Source organism: Panthera leo, chromosome B1, assembly GCF_018350215.1.
Source record: "Panthera leo isolate Ple1 chromosome B1, P.leo_Ple1_pat1.1, whole genome shotgun sequence".
Classification (NCBI taxonomy): domain Eukaryota; kingdom Metazoa; phylum Chordata; class Mammalia; order Carnivora; family Felidae; genus Panthera; species Panthera leo.
The window spans coordinates 96,011,775-96,032,426 of record NC_056682.1 but is presented as its reverse complement, the minus strand read 5'-3'; the positions used below and the strand labels follow the sequence as shown (position 1 = coordinate 96,032,426).

General features: G+C 39.7%; 1 protein-coding gene across 1 annotated transcript in view; it reads left to right on the top strand.

The window, feature by feature from the left end:
* Positions 1-2,823: 2,823 nt before the first annotated feature.
* JADE1 (jade family PHD finger 1) overlaps positions 2,824-20,652 on the top strand; it is a 320,862-nt gene continuing 303,033 nt past the window's right edge. The window contains exon 1 of the mRNA XM_042935504.1: positions 2,824-2,950. The gene's annotated coding sequence lies outside the window, so the exon portion shown is untranslated. The remainder of the gene's footprint in view (positions 2,951-20,652) is intronic.

The following is a 20,652-nucleotide window of genomic DNA, read 5'->3' as shown; positions in this document are numbered from 1 at the left end:
CTAGATGTATTAAGGAGGGTAAAAAGAACAGTTTCACTTGATTTGTGCCACCCCTTAACCAAGACAGCACAGCTCAGTGCCAAGAGAGACTCTTTTGACCCGTGATTTCTCCAAGGGGGAAAGTGAGAGCATGTGAGTGAGCTTATCCAGTTGTGTGGATGCTGCCAAAGAGACCCAGTTCTTTCTTGCCCCATCCCATGAGAGAGAGAGAAGAGGAAATCTATTATTTAATATTTATATATATTATTATATTATATATCTATAATATAAACTTTAATTAATTAATTAATTAATTTTTACCATTTTATTTAATTTATTTTTTAAATTTACATCCAAGTTATTTAGCTTTTGATGCAACAATGATTTCAGGAGTAGATTCCTTAATGCCCCTTACCCATTTAGCCCATCCCCCCTCCCACAACCCTTGCAGTAACCCTCAGTTTGTTCTCCATATTTATGAGTCTCTTCTGCTTTGTCCCCCTGTTTTTATATTATTTTTGTTTCCCTTCCCTTATGTTCATCTGTTTTGTCTCTTAAAGTCCTCATATGAGTGAAGTCATATGATATTTGTCTTTCTCTGACTAATTTTGCTTAGCATAATACCCTCCAGTTCCATCCATGTGGTTGCAAATGGCAAGATGTCAGTTCAATTTTTAACTTTTAAATTTCATGGCATAAAGTTTTGTTAATTATGGAGGTACTGGGGCACTGAGTGGCTCAGTCAGTTGGGTGTCCGACTTTGGCTCAGGTCATGATCTTGCTGTTTGTGAGTTTGAGCCCTGTGTCAGGCTCTGTGCTGACAGCTCAGAGCCTGGAGCCTGCTTTGGATTCTTTGTCTCCCTCTCTCTGCCCCTCCCCCACTCGTGCTCTGTCTCTGTCTCTCTCTCTCTCTCTCTCAAAAATAAATAAACATTAAAAAAGAAATTATGGAGGTACTGATTTCATCATTATCTGTGAGCAGTAAATGTTCTTGGTCTTTTTTTAAATGTATTTATTTTACCTTCACTTTTGAATGAGAGCTTAGCTGGGTTTTGAATTCTGGGTTCATGGTTATTTTTGTACAGCACTTTGAGATTTCTTCTTTGTCTTTGAATTTCTAAAGTTTTGTTATATTATGGTTAGTTTGGGGTTTAGTGTATTTTCTCTAAACTCACTATGATTCTTCAACTTCAGGATTCAAGTCTTTTAGTCATTTATGGAAAAATTTCAGCCATTATCTTTAAAAGATTGCCTCTGCCCCATTTTATGTTGGACTTCCTTATTCCACCTTCCGTATCTCTTAATCTTTCATATTTTCCAGATATGTTTGTCTTTGTGCCTTCTGAATAATTTCCTCAAATCTGTTTTCCAGGTTATAAATTTTCTTGCTATATCTAATTTTTATTTAAGTCATCCATTTACATTTTTAATTTTCTTGATATCTCCCTATGCTAATGGATGGATTTTTACCTAAACTACTCTTTCACACGGGGTATAGGCCTTTAAGGTTGTAACTTTTATGCAGGGTTCCTATTTCTAATTCCTTGCTCACTTGGGCCCAATGCCCACCTTATATCCCCACATGCACATGAAATTCCAAGTCCTTAGGTGAATAGATCAATAATAAACCCTCTATCACTATAATGTAGCCACATGATGAGCTGACACTTTGAAATTTTATTCTGTTTTCAATTACCTCTTTGCTTCTTGTGCCTGAGGATTTCTCTTTCTTTCCTGAGAGCTTGGCTTTGAATATAAAACATTTTAAAATTTATATTTTATCCAGCATTTCTAGGTTTTTATAGTGAGCTTTATCTTAGTCTACATTTTTCTAAAACAGAATGCCTTGAGTAATACTATAATAATAAGAAAAAAACCCTCATTATTAGTTTCAAAAATAGACCAATTGGTGTTGTTTGGGGACCGAGACTCAAACAACAGAAGCCAGAAAGGTTGGCTGTCCATGTTTTGAAGTATGTTGACCAGTGGATACCAAAGCTATCCTATATCTGCATCTTTGTGGCCACATAATCTGCCATCAATGAGCAATTACATGATGGGTTTACTGGAAGTTCTTGTGAAGTAGCTTATCATAGTGAGTATCAGAATTTTGAGTTCTAACCATGGCTCTACCACTGACTCGAAAGGTCAGGGTAGCCAAGGCCTAATTAATTCATTTAGTAACTTGTAACCTTAATTAATTAATTAATTAATTATATTTTATTAATATGATAAAACAATTGTCAAGCACCTATTAAGCCAAATCCTGGAGATACAGAAGAGAAACAGATAAAAATTGCTGTTCACAGTTCAGTAGTAGGATACTAGCTTTGGAATCATCTATCATATAATAGAAGTTTGGATGGTTATTGTTAAGGTACAAAGGGCAGAGTGGCCAGTTGAATCTTGATGGCAGGCTATAATCAAAAAATTTCTGAGAGTAAAAAATGAGAGAATTAGAGGCATAAAATCTTACAGTAAGAGATTTGTAGAAGGATATTTAAGGAGTGCAGACTCCTTAATGAGGGTCCTCAATGCTTTTGGTGGAATGGATACAAACGTACAGACTTTTTGTATTCTTTCCCAGGTATCCGTAGCCTTACAGCAATATCTGCAAAATGTTTGAGATTGCTGAAGAGCAGCCCTACAGGGCCCATGAGGTCTTGCCCTTCTCTAACCATTCAATAAATAGCACTCAGTGGAGATCCTGGCTGAGGATACTTGTTTTCAAAACAACAATCCTGAGCCAACCTACTTAAGTAGTTCCATATGTTTCTATGGAGACTTTATAGATTGTGGCCTTCAGAATTCTTTTGTTTATCACCGGGAATCCAAGTCCTGAAAGCAGCTAACTAACCATGAGGTTTGCTGGTTATACAAGCTGTTGGACCTCTTAAGGACTTTGACATAAAGACCACTTTCTGTGGAATAAGAATTAGTGGTTTAAAAAGAGTGCACTTAACAGTATCATGTAAGTATCAGTTTCTATATGCCATTACTAGCTAGCCTTTTTTTTTTTTCAAACTTGTCTGTGCTGCCTCCTATGTGCACTTAAACAAGGCCCTTAAAAGGGGAAATTTGAGCAGAGCCTTCAGAGACTTGTAATCAGAGGGGTCTTTAAAAAAAACGAATGACTATCTTCAGTAGACCTGAAACTAGGATGAAAGGTGGGTTCTTCCCTACCTGGGGCTCCAAGGCACAGCCCCTCAAGATAACTTATGTCCCATCCCTGCCCTGGGCAACTATTCCTCCTCTTCCTTTTCCACCTCCATCAAAATCCAGCTTGTGATGATGTTCCTCTTGCCTTTACCTATCTATTACCAAACACATGGGGGGGATCTTTCCTGTTCCCAGGAAAAAGGTTTCCATGGATTGTCTCAACAGCCTTAATAATAGCTACTATTTATTGAGCACTTTGTGTCAAGCACTACATTCTTTTTATACTTTATCTCCTTTAATCCTCACAATAGCCCAAGGAGGTGGGTGCTATAATTATTCCTCATTTTACAGATAAGGAAATCTAAGCTCACAGAATCTGAGGAATTTGCTTAAAGTTACTTAATAGCTATATTAGCTTCTTATTTAGAATTCCACTTCAAGTGGCAGAGATGGGATGTGAATTCAGGATGTCTGATTCAGAGCTCTTACCCATTCTGCTATACACCCTCCTACCCTCTCTTAGGAGAATACTTTTAGTTTGATCTCTAAGCTTCCCTGCCAGCTTAGAAATGCTATGATTCTTCTCAAGCATCAGTTGTGCTTCTGTCCTTGATGTTTTCATATGAACCAAGGCAGGAAAGAGGCTGGTCATGTCCCTCTATAAAACATCATTAACACACCTATGGCTCATTATAGAAGCTTCGCCACAGAGTGAATGGACATGGCTGGCACCGAAGGGTAACACCTTGGAAAGGCAGATCTGAGACTTTGCAGCTCTGCCCAGGTGCACATTTTTTAGGGCTGACAAGTGAGTCAGCAGTAGTGAACAGACAATACCATGTTTGGTTTTAACATGATGAGTCAGCCCTGAAATCTGTCCAGCTTTGGGGTAGCCCCCTGAAGTTTTAACAAAATATTAATTGCCCTGTCACTTCCCGTTCCACACAGCTGGGTGGGATTGCTACCAGCCACACTGTTGAGAAGTTACACATTTCAGCCCATCCCAGAAAGGTTTCCTGTGGTGGGTGAAATGACAACATGCACAAAGGTCAAACTCCAGATGTGGGAATTTGACTTTTTCTCCTCTTGGGGAAAACATTGCCTCCTTATAATCTCAGAAGATATTCTGTACAGGTTTAAGGCCAAAGTCTATGAAAGATCTGAATTCCTCTAACCTGGAGGATGCCTGTCTATTTCATCTAAATTTATCTAAGACTTGGAGACCACCTATTCCTGAGCCAAGAGACCAAAGTAAGGAGGAGGGTTAATAGGCATTTCTGAATAAAGGGAGCTGGCCCTGGAAGTTGCTCCTTGCTCCTTGAAGTTAGAAGGCAGTTCAAGGAGGGGGGGGGGGGGGGGAGAATAAGTTATTTCTGGACTATACCTTAACTGGATAGAAATGCCAGAAGGTAGTGGGAAGGGTACATGGCAATATGGTGGGGAGTTTACCATCTGTTTATTCATTCCACAAAAATTCATATCAGGTTTGCAAAAATCATTTGTATTATATTGAGAGATAAAATGTAACTTCTTAATTTTTCTTTATTGATTAAAATAATGTTACTCCCAAGTTTTCACTCCTGGATCCAAAGGTAGGAATTAAATTTTAGTCTAATTTGGTAAATTTAATCTATTGTAATAATTTAAGTAAATACCCGATTTCCTTTCATCTTTGAGATTTCTTCTCCCTACTTCTGTTCCTATGCAAGTTGACCCCTGGGTATGCAGCTGACAATGGATGGGATCTCTGGCTCATAGGTTTTGTGACACTGTCAGCAGGATAAGGGGCCTTTTGGATCCTCACTGGTCACTGTAACAGAGAGGTTGACATTGTTTGCTCCCTGGATTGGGAACCACTGAAGAATGTGACATTCTTTAATGTCCTTGCAGCCCTGGTCATGAAATCCAGGCCTGTGGTGTTGAGGAGGAGAGAGCTGGTTTTGCTCTGACCCTGGGCCTCTGTGCTCCACCAGTACTCTCTGCTGGGAGGACAAGAGAAAGGAATTAGCTTCCAGAGGAGATAATGTATCAGTGAACTTTTGCTACACTGATGCTGTGTAACAAAATGCCACTAAGCCCCAGGGACATATGGCAATAAATATTTAGTTCAGGGTTTGGCAATATTTTTCTTTAAAGGGTGAGATAGTAAATAATTTAGCCTTCTCAGAACATGTGGTCTCTGTTACAACTACTCAACTCTGCCCTGATAGTGCAAAAGCAGCCATAGACAAACATACAAAGAAATGAATGTGCCTATATTCCAATAAAACTTTATGGACACTCAAATTTGAATTTCATATAATTTTCACATTATGAAATATTATATATGTTATGAATTTTTATTTTTTTCTACCAAGAAATTGAATGGCTTATGATTTTTTTCCCCATGGGCTGTGCAAAACCAGGTGGTAAGCTACATTTGGCCCATGGGTCATAGTTGGCTAACCTCTGATTTAGCTCTTGATTCTGCTCTGGGTTGGGCTTAGATGCTCTGGGCTGCACTTGCTTATTGAATATGCAGTCAGTTGTGAGATGGCTCAGCAGTTCTGCTGATTTAGGTTGGGGCCATTCACATGTCTGGGGATTGGTGAACTGATCTGGGATAGCCTAGCTTGGGTGACTGTAGCAACTTGGCTCTGTTATATGACTAGCCAGCAGGTTAGCCAGATCATGTTCTCATAGCAATGACAGAGGCACATGAGTACAAGTAGAAATGTGCAAGCACTTACAGAATCCTCTGCTTGAATTATGTTTGCTAACATCTCATTGGCCAAAGCAACTCACCTATCTGAACCCAGAGTCAGAATAGGATGGAACACTCTACTCAGAGCATTAGGATACTGCCAAGTTACATGGCAAAAGTGAAGTACTAGGGCCTTTAATATAATCAACCTACCAAAGGAACAAAATTGGGGGAAAATTTTTAATATTTCACTTGTGACCTCTTCCTTTAGGGGTGATGCTAGACAAGTGTGATGAGAGAGGAGAAAATGTGTGCAAAGGTAAAGAGGCATAAAAGAGCTTACTCTTTATTTTTTAGTTTTTAAATTTTGGTGATGATAAGAATGTGTTCTGTGTGTGTGTGTGTGTGTGTGTGTGTAGAGCTTGCTCTTTAGTAAACTAATTCTAGTTGTAGTGAGTATAACATTTGGAGGACAGAGTGGAGAAAGCAGGCAGATTTCAAAGTGGACTTGATAAAACTTTGTTATATATTGGATGTAGTAGGCAAGGTCAAGTTCAAAGACACACCATTTGAGAGTGAGAGAAAATGGAGATGCTTGTTTTAACCCTTTAGCAATAGTATGGCACTGTAGTAAATATGTACAAAGCAATAGACAGCTCCCTTTTTTTTTAATAAGAGGAAGGCATGAGGAAGAACTCTCAGAATATACAGATTATTCTCAATTCAAGATGAAACTTAGGATTTTAGATCCAGTTTCATGTTGCAGTGGTTTTAGAGTGAAGGATCAGGAAATATGTTATTTTCTGGTATAAAGTGAGAGGAACCATATACTTCCTTTGCCCTTGGATCAAGATTTAATGATTCCAGGAAAAGGCTAAGCTTTTTCTCTGACCTCTAAGGAATAAATTCATTCTTTCCTTTGTCCCTCCTTCTGACCCTCCTTTTTTCCATCCTTTCCCTTCCTCCTTTCTTTCTTCCATTTCTTTCTCTATTTCTATCTTCCTCTTCTTTATTTTTTTGTTTTTCTCTTTATATTTATATAAATGGGTAATAGTAAAAGTGGTCCCCCATATACTGAAAACTCTGACTAGAGTCCTTGGCATCATGGGAAATTTCTTGACTTGTTTTGTGAAGTTTGGCTGCATCCCAAGATTGCACTGTTTCAAAGTAGAGTCATGTATACAGCTTAGGTTTTGTGTAAGGACTCTGGGGGATTTTGGTTATGAAACATAATGTGCAGTCTGCCTAGTTTCCCAGTGGCAAAATAGAAAACTAGATCTATTTGTTATAGAACTTTAAGCTTTAGTTTTCTTCTCAAAATTACAGATGTGCCTTTGAAGTTTATTTCAGTAAACACAATGAGACCTTATAATTTAGAAATGAAAATCAAGTATATTTGGAATGAAGCATCATAGTTTTCAGAATGGAATATTTCTAAAGTTTAAAAAAAACAAAAAGGTTCTGTTTATGTTACCTAAATGTTAATGGTTTGCCCTTTTCCTTATCTCCTAAGTCCTGCTGTCCAACATCTCTTGATTCTTTGGCTAGAAAATTATGTCATTAAAAAGGAATGTTTGGAGGCCCTTTTCTACCTCCACCCCCAGCATTTCACATGACATTAGCTTCACTAAGAAAACAGACTTGAAACCAAGTTAGAGAAGAATGATTATATTTGTGTTTGCTTTTATATTTTGCTGCTTTCGCCTCTAGATTATCTAGTTTAAAAAGGAGCTTTCATCATCCTTGAAGTTTCATGTAAATCAGACATTTGTCCCTATAATTTTCCCTAATTTGTTCACATTATATCAACAAGAGAAACAAGAATCAGTCTGAAGGAAATCTGGCTACGAGCTAGCAGGATGCTGGGGAGCTCTCCACTAACCCCAGAACTGGTCATCACTGAGTAGCACTGAAGATGCTATTGATGCAAAGCTACTCTGCCTAGGTGGTCTCAACTTGGCCCAGAGTTTTACATTCCATGAATATGCCGATGACTTCTGAATCCCTATCTTCAGCACTGTTTGTGCTCATACCTTTAGATCTGTATATCCAACTATTGCTTAACATCATGAAAGTCTTGAATGTCTGACAGCCTCAAAATGAGCATGGACTAAATACTCTTTTTTTTTTTTTAAATATGCTCTTGATTCGGTGCCTACCCCATACACCTGCTCCTCTCTCAAACTCCCCGTATCAGTAAACAGCACCATCATCTACTCAATTGCTTAGTCAAAATCCTAGCAGTCAGACTTCATCCCTCATTTTATTTCCTACCTCACCTGCATCCATCAGCAGGTTCTGCAGCTGTACACTGTTTCTAAAGCAGACCACTTCTCACAACGTCACTGCCACAGGCCAATCAAGCCACTGCAGCAGTCTCCTAACTGGTCTCTCTGCTTCCCCCCATGGCCATTCTTCATACAGCTGCAAGAAAGACTTTTTAACAAATAAAGATCAACCCACTTCTATGTTTAAGTTCATTTTATGGTTTCTTTTCACTTAAACTAGAATGTAAGCTCCTCACCAAAGACTACAATGACCCACACCTCAACCTTCCTCCTCCTTTCCCTCCTTTCAGCCTCTATCTACATACTCTGTCTCTCAACCTTCTCAATGCACCTGTGTCTCTGGGTCTTTGGTCTGGTTGGAATGTTCTTCTCCCAGAGGGCCCCCTGGGCTTTCTTCTCAATATTCAGGTCTCAGATCAAATATCTGGTCCTCAGAGAGGCCTTCTTGGACTATCCTAGCAGAAGCAATAGCACTGCTCTTCCCCCATCACTATAGCCTGTTTTCATAATTATATTCTTCTTAGCACTTAAAACTCCAAAATACCTGTGTGTTTGTCTGTCCTTCCTACACTAGAATGTAAACTTCATGAAAACATGGATTTTGTCTTATTTATTGTGGTATGTCTAGTACCCAGACAGTGCTTAGTACAGTATAGGTGCTCAACAAGTATTTGCCAAATTAACACCACCACCACCACCAACAACAACAAACACTAATAAGGGAGGATTTACCTTGATGATCTAGTTTTTTAAAAGGGTGTTAAATGGGTGTTAAATTTTGCTGGTGAGCTAGCTACCTTTCTCTTATTTCCAGTGCATAAAAGCCAGGCCCATGTTCCTGATCTGATTCATGCTCTTATCTTCTCTTCATCAGCATCACACCCAACAAAGAAACTAATTCAGCTCTTACTATATACCAGGCACTGTTCTAGGCCCTGGAGAGGTAGAACTGAGTAAACCACACAGATACACCTGCTTTTGTGGAGCTTATATGTTGTGTATCTGGCCCATGTGTACCTTTGCTCAGTTCCCAATACCACACAAACATGTAAGGGAATCAGCACCACACTAGGGTGGCCTTGATGGGAACTAGTCCAGATAGTCCACAAGTTTCCTCAGTTTGTCAGAAATGTAGGGGTTTCCAACTGAATTTCTTGGTTGGCCCAAAAGGAGGTGAGGCAGAGCCTGGGCTAGGGTAGTGCCAGGATGACCTTAAGAATGGGGTGCAAGCAGTAGAACAACAAGGTCTGTTTGGCACTGATGCATGACCTCACCCTGCTGGCAGCCACATCAGCTCTGTTTGAGAGTACAGGTGGACTTAATTAGAGCTCAGAAGCATGGAACAACCCAAGTATCCCAGTGTCTACTTCCTGCTCAGATAAGGAGGACTCGGTGAGCCAAAGCTGCTATCCTTGGTTTGTCTTTACTGTCTGTGGGCAAAGCTGTATTTTAAACATGAAATTATAGTGAGCTCACTACTAACACTGTTGGAGACCATTTTTAATTAGAAAACTCCTGTGCAGTCCAAGTAAACTAAATTATGAGGACAAAGCTTTTGTCTCAAAGAACAGCTAACTGCCAGGTTAGCTTCCAACTGAAAAAACAAAAGTTACCATATTTAAAATCATTTCCTTGTCCTAAAAAGAGTCAATTTCTTTTCTCTCAAAAAAGCAAAAAAAACAAACAAACAAAAAAAAAACAACAAAAAAACCAACAAAAACAACAAACAAAAAAACTACCAAAACAAAACAAAGAGCATCTTTTACTTGACAATACCCTTTGAGACTGTTACTCTAGAGAGCATGAAGACATGGTGGTAGACTCCTCAGAGGTCACAAAGACAGGACATGTCAAAGCTTAGACTTGTGCTCTTGTGCATAGACCAACTGTTTTCACCACCAGCCCTTCTCCTACCACCTTCCTTTAATTCCAAGCATGATCTTAAGGGCCAAGGGAAGTGACGTCCTGGAATTTAGGGTAGATTAGATGTATATTCTCAGATGGGCTGTTGCTTGTAAATGAACAAGGCTCTTGATATTTTAAGTATTTGCCATCTCTCTTGAGACCAAGCAGATTAATGATAGAAGGAGGGATGATTTTTTTTTTCTCTTTACTCTTAGCCTTTAAACTTCCTACTGCTGTAGTCAGAGTTCTTCCTCCATATTTGTCATGTCACAGTCACTTGCACATAGCGTTTGTTTCCCAAGGGCCAGGGACAATAGTCTTTCATTTCACCTGCTGAACCTGACACACAGTTCCCCTCAAGTGTGTAGTTGCTCTAAATGCCACTGGGCCCTTCTGTACCTTAGTTTAAGATATTGGGGCCTACTATTAGGCTCCCCAAACTTGTAATTTAGAAGGTCCATTATGGCTCTGAATAGTCCATTATAAGTCTAACAAAAAGAACAATATCTATGATAGTTCTAGTTTTAGAAGAAGGACAGGTTCATGGATTATGCCTGGAGATGCTCCTTAAGTTTGTTGTGTTTCTTTAGTAACTGCTGAGATGTGCATGTAGTCTAAATTCAGTCACTTTATTGAGTGCCTAAGAATTTGGCTATAGAGAATTATTTTAAAATCACAGCCATGTTGGGCACCTGGGTGGCTCAGTCAGTTAAGCTTCTGACTTCAGCTCAGGTTGTGATCTCACAGTTTGTGGGTTTGAGCCCTGCATTGGGCTCTGTGCTGACAGCTCAGAGCCTAGAACCTGCTTCAGATTCTGTGTCTTCCTCTGTCTCTGCCCCTCCCCCACTTTATTTTATAATAAAAATTTTTTAATCACAGCCGTGTATAATTTTGATTGCTTGATTATATCCATATTGAGTATCTCCTTTCCTCTTGGTAGATGTCCTTTAGGGTCTTTTCCAGTTCTAAACATTTGGTGATTCCAAACAGTTTGCATTTGGCATTTATTTAGACCATTTTTAGTCTGTGGAAATCCTGAAAAATAAGAATAGCTATTTCTTTGTTTATCTTTAACTTTACTTTCTGGGTGTTTATTTTCTGGGTGTTTTTCACCTCATTAGGAGTTCCTATTGAGTTATCTGTATGTTATTTAAGGCTAGTCATCTTAAGGGTAGTCCCTTACATAGGTGATTATTCCAAATCTGTCAGCTGCCACCAGTACACAATAAACTCTTACACATGACTTAAGAGTCGGCTCAATTGCTTCCTGTCAAAGTTTCTAAGAACTGAGTTTATTCCATTATTTCTTGAGCTTGCAAATCCCGGTTTTTATTTAATCAAAGGAACTTCATGGGAAAACAGCAGTATATGAAATATTCATTCACAGCAGTGATAGTGTGATTGAGGAGTAGCAGCAGCTGCCCTAAGTCCATGGCTGTAAAAACACAATTAAAATTTTAACACATTTTCTGAAACATTCTTTTATGAAGTGCTCAGTTTTCAAAGTAATGGGGAAATGTATATGGTGCTTAAGTATTAACTTCTACTTGAAGCCCTGTTGTAAGTTTAATGATGAAAAAATATTTTTTCCTTGACAAATTCAAACATATTGGCCTTATGGATTTTGATAGTTGCTGAAATTCCTAGGCTTATTCTGAGTGAATATTCAGAATACCAAATTCAAATAGCCTCAAAATTTCTGTGTGCAAAAGAATCAACTGGTGAACTTGTTAAAAATGCAGATATGGCTCAATTGTTGATGGACTTCTAGGTAGTACCAAGTTTTTGACTATTATGAACAGCAATGGACATTCTAGTTTGTGTCTTTGTGATGAACATATGTATGTATTTCTGCTGGGCATGTATCTAGGAGTAGAATTCCTGCATCATCAGTTAGCCACGTATTCAGCATTAGTAGATACTGCTGAAAGGTGTTCCAGAGTGGTTGTACAGTGATGGTCCCTCTGTCAGGGTATAAGAGCTTCCATTGTCCCACATCCTAACCAACACTTGGGTATTTTTTGTTGTAATTTTAGCCATTCTGGTGGTTCTGTAGAAATAATTCATTGTAATTTACATTTAAATTGAATGAGTAAATACATTTTGGTCTAGTCACATAGTGAAATACCATTCAGTCAAAGAGAATGAGCAATCTACAGCTACATGCAATAATATGATTGAATCTCACAATATAATTGGGGAAATGTCAGACACAAAAGAATGCATACTGTATGATTCCATTTGTAAACAGTGCCAAAACCAAAACCAAAACAGATGAAACTCTTCTCTGGCATTAGAAATTAAGATAATGGTTAAGCTTGATTTAGGGGAATAGACTGTGACTGAAAGGGAAAATCTGAGAAGGTGATATTGTGGTTCTTGATCTGAGTATCTGAGTCTTGATGGGTTTAGCTGTGAAACTTAAGCAAGTTATCCACTTATGGTATGTGTACTTTTCTGTATGTATATTTTACTTTATTAAAAGTTTTTTTCAGGGCTCCTGGGTAGCTCAGTCAGTTAAGCATTCGACTTTTAATTTTGGCTCAGTTCATGATCTCATGGTTCATGAGATTGAGCCCCAAATCAGGCTCTGTGCTGACAGCATGGAGCCTGCTTGGGATTCTCTCTGTCCCTCTCTCTCTGCCTCTCCCCTGCTCACATGTGCACTCTCTCTCTCTCTGTCTCTTAAAGTAAATAAATATGTTTTAAATGTTTTATTTATTTTTTGAGAGAGAGAGAGAGTACTAGTGGGGGAGGGTCAGAGAGAGAGAGGGAGACACAGAATCCGAGGCATGCTACAGGCTCTGAGCTGTCCGCACACAGCTTGTCATGGGGCTTGAACTCATGAACCACAAGATCATGACCTGAGCCGAAGTCAGACACTCAACTGACTGAGCCACACAGGCACCCAAATAAACATTTTTTTAAAAAAGGTGTTTTGAGGGGCATCTGGGTGGCTCAGTCGGTTGAGTGTCCAATTCTTGATTTCAGCTCAGGTTATGATCCCTGGGTGATGGGATTAAGCCCCATGTCTGGCTCCATGCTCAGCATGGAGCCTGCTTGAGATTCTGTCTCTCTCTGTTTCTCTCTCTCCCCCTCTCTGGCTCTCCCACACTCATACTCTTTAAATAAATGAATAAATAAATAAAAGTGTTTTTTAAAATACAGATTTCATGAAAAGTTTAGTCCTGTTATGGGACCTGGGATTTCACATGTTTTTTTTTTTAATTTATTGATTTATTTTGAGAGAGTAGATTGGGGGGGGGGGAGAGACAGAGAGAGAGAGAGAGAGAAAGAGAAAGAATCAGAGAGAGAGAATCCTAAGCAGGCTCCATACTATCAGTGCAGAGGCTGATGCGGTGCTCAAACTCCAGAACCATGAGCAACTGAGCCACCCAGGTTCCCCAGGGACTTTACATATTTAACAAACACGAGGGTGGTTTGGGATACAGGTGGTCTCAAAGTGCACTTTGAAAAACATTGGTAATTGCACTCAATGCAGAGATTTTTAAAGCATCCATCAGCTCTTCAAAATAATTTAATCAGATACTTTGCACACTGTAGCTACTTTGGGTCATTTCAAAGACGGCTTCAGAGGGGCGCCTGGGTGGCTCCATTGGTTGAGCGTCCTACTTCAGCTCAGGTCATGATTTCACGGTTTGTGAGTTCGAGCCCCGTGTCAGGGTCTGTGCTGACAACTCAGAGCCTGGAGCCTGCTTTGGATTCTGGGTCTCCTTCTCTCTCTGCCCCTCCCCAAATTGTGCTCTGTCTCTCTATGTCTCTCAAAAAATAAATAAATGTAAAAAAAAAAAAAGATGGCTTCAGAGCCCCCCACCTTTCACCTTCTGAGAGTGAATCAATCCTGGAAAATGAAAACACTGAGTGAGCTCCATGTGGGAAAGGACTGTAGCTTATACTTGATGTGGAAAGGACAATCAAGTGAGAAATAAATCCATTAGTTGGGAAGGAAAAAAAACCCATCAAGTGCTGGAATCATAGAAACTCTCTCTGGGAGGAGAACTGATCATTTCTGATAAAAGCCCATTTCATTTATTTTGCCAAGAGTGATGGAGTGTGTCTGGGTCTGAGGCATTTGGTAGAGTCTCTGTAAAAAACGAGGTTAAGGACTGAATCAAAATCTCTTCCAATTACACAAAGGAAGAAGCATAGAATGCAAATCAATGTAAAACTCTTGCTGGTTGTGACTAAAAGTCCCTCACATGGTAAGGCCTGAATCAGCTTTCATTTCATTGCTAAGATCAGAACTACCCAACACAATTACAGGCAAGTTTTTAAGGGAAACAAAAAGAGTGAAAAAAAATCATTCAGTGTTCATTTAAAGCTTGTTCTATCCACCCAAGTTCTTGAGAAAGTGTTCTCAAATGTCAAGAGGGAAAGGGTTCTTGGCGAATAAAACCCCTCAGCTTTTAAAAGAGCCATTATTCTCCCTGGACATGCAGAGGTATAGATAATATTACTTGATTTACCTATAGGCAACCTGATATTAAGCTGATATTCACTGGTGTGGCTGTAACAATTGTTAAGAAATTGAAATAGTTTCATACCTGTTGGAAAATAGCCGTAGTCAAGGGTTCCCTGAGAGCCCCTCTCCACTGCCCACACTTTCTGCCTTCTCTGGGATCCCTCAGACTTCTGGACAATACAGCAACTACAGGGTTCATGTCTGACAGTCCCTGGGTTTGCAACCCTCTCCAGCTGCAGATTACCTCGAAGGTCTTTGCTCGGTGGTAATAGCTGTGAAGGGGAGAAGTGGCCTTGTTGGAAGGGTGGGATGAGGTCCTTTCCTCTTCTGTATCTTTTCACCAGCCTCACCTCCTCTAATTCCAGTTTCCTTGTAATGTCTCATTCTTTGACAATTTCTCATTAAAGTCATATTCTTAGGCAATGAAGTACCAGTAATTAAATGTAGATGTTTTATCACTGGATTAACTTTTGATTCTGTCAGTCCTAGATATCCAATGGCTTACGTATGTTCTCTGATTCACTTGCTCACTCACTCTCTCACTCACTCAGCAAACATCTATGGAATGCCTGCTACATGCCAGGCACTGTGCTTACCAGTAAGATTCCATGCTCAGCCTAAAAGAAAGCTAACAGTCTGGTGGGGATGACCAGCCCATAAATAGATAATTCTGGTATAGTGAGAGAGCCATGCAAAAGACTATGACAGGAACTTAAAGGAAGGCCAGGAAACGTAGCCAGCAGTGGGTCAGGGAAGACTTCCTGGAAGAGGTGGTTTGAAATTAGTTTCAAGTTAAGAATAAAAGTTAGCTAGATGAGGATGGGGAGTGGAATACATTTTGGGCAAAAGGGTGTATGAACAAGGTAAGAAACAGCATGGCATGTGCAGGCAACAGAGTATAAAGTGTCAGACCTATGTTGGTAGGAAGTGAGATTTCAGAGGATGACAGGGTCAAGAATGCTACTAAGGGTTGAGATTTGATGCTGTAAGAAGCTTTCTCACTCACCAGGGAGCAGCCAAATAATGTGTTACTACTAATAAAATATTAGGTTTGTGATGGCTTTACTCCTTAAAAATCTTAAATCAGAGCAAATTCAAGGTTATCCCTATAATATGGTGACTCTCCCCCACTGGCATTCCATATGCTTTCTTGAGAGAAAAGGATAGCAAAAGAAAGAGACTGAGCCGGGGCTAGGAGCCAGGGCTTGAGAATAACTGTCTGCTCACCTCGTCTAAACAGCAAGCTAGTAGCCATTATATTAACAAATTGCCTTTGCAGTTCATCTCCTTATCAATATTTTGGGGATCTGCATACGCTCAGGAGATGGGACACCTTTGTGAATGTATTTTAACCCTCTGTTGGTCATGAGAGGACTGTGGCTGTGTAGACTGGGAAGCCATGGAAGGGTTTCCATGCTGTGGGCCCATGTGCATTTTATGGCGATTCCTCTGGCTTCATAGAGCAGTGATTGGGCATCCTGTGGATAAGGAAATCTCAGCCACACACTCCCAGTGTAGTTATTTTTCAAATAAATTGCATGTTTTTGCTGCCCAAATATATTGTGCCCATTTAAAAACATACTCCAAAATGGGAATTGTAAAAGGATGAGATAAAAATGAGATTAAAACATTTAGAGTAATTTTTAGTTTATTTACTTATGATAAACAAAAGCTCATAATTTAGTGTGTCCACTTAAATCTTGGTTTATACTTGTGATACTATGATTTGTAGGTCTTGCTCTACATTTATTTTAGTTTGGGGGTTTAATGGCCGATATAGATGCCAAGAGCCTCATAAAGTGATGTAGCTCCAAATGGAAGTACACTTCCTAAATCATGAGACTCAGCTCTAGTTTTGTAACTATGATTATGCATATATATGTTTTTGTTGAAATTCAAGTTAGTAAGTTTCCTTTATCCTTGGTATCAATCAGTTGTTCTTGTAAGCTAATTGGAGAGGGTACATATTTTTTCATAGTGTTAACAAAACGGGTTCAATATCTGCTGAACTTCTGCTTAAACAATTTAAAAATAGGTTAGCAAATTATGTATCCCGTGTCTTTAAAGCATTCTGGTACAAATGTTTGTACACGTGATGCCCGTATATCATTTTGGCAATAAAATTTCAAAATGTTTGAAACATTTCCAAATACCTATTTTCAAATTTCTCTTCAGTAGGAGTTTTTTTTTTTTTCAATATATGAAGTTTATTGTCAAATTGGTTTCCATACAACACCCAGTGCTCATCCCAAAAGGTGCCCTCCTCAATACCCACCATCCACCCTCCCCTCCCTCCCACCCCCCATCAACCCTCAGTTTGTTCTCAGTTTTTAAGAGTCTCTTATGCTTTGGCTCTCTCCCACTCTAACCTCTTTTTTTTCTTTTTTTTTCCTTCCCCTCCCCTATGGGTTTCTGCTAAGTTTCTCAGGATCCACATAAGAGTGAAACCATATGGTATCTGTCTTTCTCTGTATGGCTTATTTCACTTAGCATAACACTCTCCAGTTCCATCCATGTTGCTACAAAGGGCCATATTTCATTTTTCTCATTGCCACATAGTACTCCATTGTGTATATAAACCACAATTTCTTTATCCATTCATCAGTTGATGGACATTTAGGCTCTTTCCATAATTTGGCTATTGTTGAGAGTGCTGCTATAAACATTGGGGTACAAGTGCCCCTATGCATCAGTACTCCTGTATCCCTTGGGTAAATTCCTAGTAGTGCTATTGCTGGGTCATAGGGTAGGTCTATTTTTAATTTTTTGAGGAACCTCCACACTGTTTTCCAGGGTGGCTGCACCAATTTGCATTCCCACCAACATGCAAGAGGATTCCCATTTCTCCACATCCTCTCCAGCATCTATAGTCTCCTGATTTGTTCATTTTGGCCAAGGAGTTTCTTTTTAAGTGTGGTTATTTTCTCATTTATTAAAATGTTAACCTTACTCTGAAGGGCCTGAGTAAGTTGTTGTTGTTTTTGTTGTTGTTTTCCTAAAACAACTGTGAGATAGCATACTGACACCATCAAAGAAAAGGGCAGCAAATGTAGGCTATTTGTCTTTTTGTAAACAAAAACAAAAACAAAAACAAAAACAAACATAGCTCTTATTTAATTTTGGCAATTTGAAAATTGGCCTGATTGGATGTTGGAATAAGTGAAACAAAGGAGTCCAGAATGAATTCTGAGCTTTCCAGCTTGAACAACTGCCTGAATAGTGGTGTGACCAAATGAGGTAGATGGAGGAGAGAACAGAAGCCAGTTTAGGAAGAAGATAAGGAGACAGAGTGAGACTTTGGAGTTGTTGAGTTAAGTTGTTGAGCTATAGGAATTCCTACTGTTACTTCATGTCCAACATACTAAAAAACAAATGAATCCTTGGCTTTATATCCCAGATTTATTTTTTCCTTCTGTTCCTCTATCTCTGTCCATGGCTCCACCATCTCTGAGTCACTTAAGGCTGAAATCTTGGCGCCATATGTGACTCATGCTTTTGTCTCCACCTCATATCCAACGAGTAACTTAGACCTTTCAACTGACTTCTGTTCATTCCACATATATTTATTGAAGACCTTGTACTATGTGCCAGGTACTGATCTGGGCCCTGAGGAGAAAAGTGCAAAGAAAACAGACAAGGTTCTTTCTCTCATGGAGTTTATATTCTGGCTGATGAAAATAGGTAATAAACAAACATATAAACAAGAAAATGATCAGATACTGGTAAATGCTAAGAAGAGAATTAAAGTGAGTGTTATAATATTGCCAGGCTGGCTGCTATAGAGGAGCTGAGAGGTGCCAGTTAAGGTGAGGTCTGAAAATCTATGCACCATTAGGGAAAGAGCTTTCCAGGCAGAAGGGCCCAACCTCTGGATGAGCTCAGTAAGTTCAAGGAACAGAAGGAAGGCCAGGATGGCTAGGACTTGGTATTGGTATTGGTGGGCTAATCCTGACAGTCATGACTTTTCTTTCATCATGGCTACTCTGTTCTTGTGCTCCTTCACCTCATATCTGGCCTTTTTATAGTGCCCTTTATTGCTCCCAAGTTTTACTCTTTCCTCCAGATTATTTCACCCACTAATCATTAAGACTTCAAATTTTCACATCACTGTGCTGTGGTAGAAGTCTTCAGTAGTTGCAGAGTGGTAGGCTAACCTTTGGAGGCCAAGAAGACAGGCAGCTGTGCACCTGGGGTGTTTCCTCCCTGTGAGGTTTCCAAGAGGCCTTGGGAGGAAATGATGTCTTGTTTCCCCACCTGTTTTAGTTTTCTATTACTGCTGTAACAAATTACCACAAACTTAGTGGCTTAAAACAACATAAATTTATTATTTTACAGTTCTGGAGGTTAAAAGTCTAAAATGGGTCTTTCTGGGGTTAACATCAATATACCAGCAGTGCTGTGTTCTTTTCTGGAAGCTTTGAGGAGAACCCATTTCCCTACATTTTTCCAACTTTTAGAGGCTGTCCACAGCCCTAAACTTTGGCTCTTTCCTGCATATTCAAAGCTGGGTAGCTTCTTCCTGTCTCTCTCTTTGACTCTGACCCTCATTCTCTTGCTTCCCACTTTCACAGATAGGAATCCTTGTTAAAAAAAAAAAAAAAGGTGGAGGGGAGGGGACACCTGGTGGCTCAGATGGTTGAGTGTCTGACTCTTGATTTTGGCTCAGGTCATGATCTCAGGATGTGGGATGGAGCCCGGCATCTGGGTCCACTCTGAACATGGAGCCTGCTTAAGATTCTCTCTCTCTCTCTCTCTCTCTCTCATGGGGTGTCTGGATGGCTCAGTCAGTTAAGTGTCTGACTTTGGCTCAGGTCATGATCTCATGATTCATGGGTTCGAACCCCGCATCAAGCTCTGTGCTGACAGCTCAGAGTCTGGAGCTTTTTTGGATTCTGTGTCTCCTCCCTCTCTGTCCCTCCTCTATTCACACTCTCTATCTCTCTCTCAAAATGAATAAATTAAATACGAAAAAAAGATTCTCTCTCTCCCCCTGCTCATGCTCTCTCTCTTTCCTCTTTCTCTTAAAAAAAGGAGGGTGGGGAGAAGAATCCTTGTGATTACATTGGGCCTACCTAGATAATCCAGGATAGGATAATCTCCCCATCTCAAAATTCATTCCTTAGTAATCTTATTTTCCCCCATATCATTAATATAATATATCCACAGATACCAGGGATTAGGATGGGAACACTTTTAGGGGATTATTAGTCTGCCTATTACCCCCTGCTTCTTTGGTGTATTAAGATTTAATAGATATTTGAGGCTAATGGAGACTTCCTACAAATGGAAAAGCCACTAAAAGTAAGCAAAGGCCTGTCATGAGAATCTCATTGCTTTGGTTCTGTAAACATGGTAAAGTTATGCGCATTAATGGGGCAGGATTGCTAGTTTGTCCTGCAAGGGAAGCTGGATGTGAGATGGTGGGAGTAGCAGTAGCAGTTCTTGGATAGAACTAGAACAGCAGGGAATATTTCTCTTCCTCATTTATTTTCTATCCAGATGGAGATTTGGATCACTGACTTTTAAGGCACTTACTAACCCCAGGGCACCTGGGTGCCTAAGTTTGTTAAGTGTCTGAATCTTGATTTCAGCTCAGGTCATGAGCTCACAGTTGTGAGTTTGAGCCCTGCATCAGGCTCTGTGTTGACAGTATGGAGCCTGCTTGGGATTTGCTCTCTCCCTCTCTCTGCCTCTCCTCTACTTGCTCTGTCTCTCTCCAAAAACAGGGGGCAGGAGGAAGCAGTGCTTGGGTGCCTGAGTCAGTTGAGTGTGCAACTCAGGGTTTCAACTTAGGTCATGATCTCACAGTTCATGAGTTTGAGCCCCGCATTAGGCTATGTGCTGGCAGCGTGGAGCCCGCTTGGGATTCTCTCTCTCTCCCTCTCTCTCTGCCCCTACCTCACTTGTGCTGTTTTTGTCTTTCTCAAAATAAATAAATAAATAAATAAATAAACAAACAAACAAACAATTTGGTGAGATGGCTTCAAAAAAGGAACACATTGCTATATGGAAATTGAATCAAGTTAGTACAGTTCTAACCCCTTGAAAGAGTTAGTGTTATTCTGTCTTCTCCACACTTAGAAATTTATAGGAAAAGAGATACCAAAATGCTCCTCAGTGAGACATTCTTTTGTTGTCTGCAGCTTCTAAGTTAT